Source organism: Arachis stenosperma, chromosome 9 (genome assembly GCF_014773155.1).
Source record: "Arachis stenosperma cultivar V10309 chromosome 9, arast.V10309.gnm1.PFL2, whole genome shotgun sequence".
Classification (NCBI taxonomy): Eukaryota; Viridiplantae; Streptophyta; class Magnoliopsida; order Fabales; family Fabaceae; genus Arachis; species Arachis stenosperma.
The window spans coordinates 88,265,338-88,268,649 of record NC_080385.1 but is presented as its reverse complement, the minus strand read 5'-3'; the positions used below and the strand labels follow the sequence as shown (position 1 = coordinate 88,268,649).

Below are 3,312 nucleotides of genomic sequence, written 5' to 3'. Positions count from 1 at the left end.
TTCCCAATCACCTCCTTCAATGCTTACTTCCTCTTGATCTTGTGTGTGTATTGCAGCCACTTGATTTGTGTCTAATTTCCTGGTGAGCTCTGCTAGTTGCTTGGCAAACACCTTGTTTTGGGCTAGAATTGTATCAACATGGTTTAGCTCCATGACTCCCTTAGTGTTGTGCCTTTCTGAAGCATAGTAGTACTCATTCACAGCCACTGTCTCAATTACTTCAATGGCTTCTTCCACAGTCTTCTTCCTGTTCAATGAACCTCCTGATGAATGGTCTACAGCCTTCCTTGATTCATAAGAGAGTCCATCATAGAAAATATGCAATTGCACCCAGTCATGGAACATGTCTGGTGGGCATCTCCTTGTCAAATCCTTGAACCTCTCCCATGCCTCGTAGAGAGTTTCACTATCTTGTTGTTTAAAAGTCTGAACCTCAGATCGAAGCCTATTGACCTTTTGTGGGGGGTAGAAACGTGCCAGAAACTTGCTTTCCACCTCATCCCAGGTTGTTAGGCTCCCCCTTGGGAATGATTCCAGCCACTTAGCTGCCTTGTCCCTAAGTGAAAATGGGAACAAGAGCAGTTTATAGGCATCTTCCTGGACTCCATTGGACTTCACAGTGTCGCAAATTCTCAGGAATTTTGTGAGATGTTGGTTTGGATCTTCATTAGCACTTCCACCAAATGAACAATGATTCTCCACCAGTGATATTAGCTGTGGTTTGAGTTCAAAATTGTTGGCCTGAATGGGTGGTTTCTGAATGCTGCTACCACAATTCCTAGAGGTTGGGTTTATGTATGAACCAAGAACCCTCCTCTCAGGAATGGCATTGTTTCCATCAGCCCTCTCATGGTTGTGAACTTCTCTATCCATGTTGAGATCTAGAGCTTCCTCAAAATTGTCCTCAGATTCTCCTTCAGATTCTTCTTCTCCCAGTACTCTCTTCCCTCTTGCTTCCCTTCTAAGTCTATGAAGGGTCCTCTCTGGTTCGGTATATGGAGGAGTTGATATCTCTCCTCTCCTACCTGTCATACAAGAACACACCACAAGCAACAAATAAGTGGAATACTCTTGGTTAGTGGGAGAGTATGGTTAGAACAGTTGAGGAATTAATTCAAATAGTTAGTGGGTCAGTATGCTAACAAGTGAATAAGCAAAGAAAACAAATTAAAATTTGCAGAAATTAGCAGTAATAAACTGAAACAAAAACTATTAACAAAGAAAAGAAAAATTGCTCAATCTAGTTAACTTCCAATTGGAGAATTGTCAATCGAAAACCAATCCCCGGCAACGGCGCCATAAACTTGATGTGCATAAACTTGATATGCTACGATTTAGGAAATTGCACGATCGGCAAAATTCCTTCTGGCAAGTGCACCGGTTATCGTCAAGTAAAAACTCACAATAGAGTGAGGTCGAATCCCACAAGGATTGGTTGAATGAGCAATTCGGATTAGAAGTGTGTTCTAGTTGAGCGGATCAAGATTTAGATGAGAATTGCGGAATCTTAAATTGCATGAATTAAAGAGCGAGAAGTTAAAGTGCGAGAAAGTAAATTGCTGAAATTAAAAGGGAATTGGGGGTGATTGCATGAATTGAAATTGCAGAGGGTAAATAGAAAGTGTAGATCAGAAATGGGGAGTTCATTGGGTGTTAGGAGATATTGAAATCTCCGAATCAAAACATTTTCATCTCTTCCTCAACCAATGCATTCATTGAATCTTGCTTGGCAATCTTATATGATTGGATCCCAATTCCTTGGCTCACCAATTCTCTCTAAAAACAAACAAATTCCCAATCCCTTGGTTTAAATGTTCATAAGAAGAGATGATGCTCGATCACTGATTATACCACACAGTTTCATGAACCACAATTTGGTAGGATTACATGTCACAATATCCATCCAAACCCCAATCCAATTCACTGTGAGAAAGCTTCTCTAGCATGAATCCATCATTCCTTTCCCAAGGTTCCGAAGGATTCCAATTATGGGTAGTTTCTTTCCCAAGACAACTACCCAATGGAATTAGATCGAGAAGCTTTCTAACAAAATTCAAGAGAAAAGATTGAAGAAGAATATAAAAACTATTATTGATTCATTGAATTACAATAGAGCTCCCTAACCCAATGAAAGGGGTTTAGTGAGTCATAGCTCTGAATTCAATTACAAAGTATGAAACATAGCAAAATGATCAAAAGTTCCAAAATGTCCAAAAAAAAGGTTTTTTTTTCCAACTAACTTCAATTCTATCCTATTTATACACTTTCTAAATTGAGCTTCTGTTGAGTTTCTTGGGCTTTGAGGCTTTTTCTTGATTTCCTTTTGCTTTGGGTTTATGATCCATAATCCTGATGAGGCTGTGATCCAATTCTGTAACATTCATTGAGCAAATTTAGTGATAAACAAGTAATGACACAAGACTCAACAAATTGAAGTTCCAGACTCATCAATTCTTCCGGCCCAATCCCATAAACCATGATATTCAATTGGGTTTCATACCATAATACGTTTAAGTTCATTTTTGTGCTCAAATGCTAACTTAAACTTCAATATATTTGGCCCAGAAATCCTTTCAAAAGGTGGCGTTTAAGTTGAAGTTTAAGTTTCAGTTTAAGGTTAAACTGAAACTTAAACGTGGAATTGGAAGAAAGCAACCCAGGAGTGTAAAATGTCGAACACGTTTAAGCTTCAGTTTAAGGTTAAACTGAAGCTTAAACGTGGAAATGAAGAAAACAACCCTGGAGGAGCAATTGGGTCGAACACGTTTAACCTCCAGTTTAAGGTTAAACTGGAGGTTAAACGTGGAAAATGAGAAAGCAACCCTGGAGGAGAGAAATAGTCGAACACGTTTAACCTCCAGGTTAAGGTTAAACTGGAGGTTAAACGTGGAAATGCTCCTGGTGCCTCTCTTGCTTCTGGCGTTTAACCTCCAGTTTAAGGTTAAACTGGAGGTTAAACGTGGAATTGCTCCTTGGTGAGAAAAAGTGTCGAACACGTTTAACCTCCAGTTTAAGGTTAAACTGGAGGTTAAACGTGGAAATGCTCCTTTAGTTCAATTCTCATTCTGGCGTTTAACCTCCAGTTTAAGGTTAAACTGGAGGTTAAACGTGGAAATGCTTCTTAGTGCCTTTCTCATTCTGGCGTTTAACTTCCAGTTTAAGGTTAAACTGGAGGTTAAACGCCAGTTACAGCATTTCCTCCTTTCTCATGATTCTGGCGTTTAAGCTCCATTTTAGGCTTAAACTGGACCTTAAACTCCACAATTGATATTCAAGCTTCTTTTATTGATTTTGTTGCTTCCTTGCCTAGCC

General features: G+C 39.3%; 1 non-coding gene across 1 annotated transcript; it reads left to right on the top strand.

Moving 5' to 3' along the window:
- Positions 1-343: 343 nt before the first annotated feature.
- Positions 344-447, top strand: LOC130952274 (small nucleolar RNA R71). The gene has a single exon (XR_009074455.1). It is a non-coding gene; the product is annotated as a small nucleolar RNA R71 (small nucleolar RNA).
- Positions 448-3,312: the final 2,865 nt, after the last annotated feature.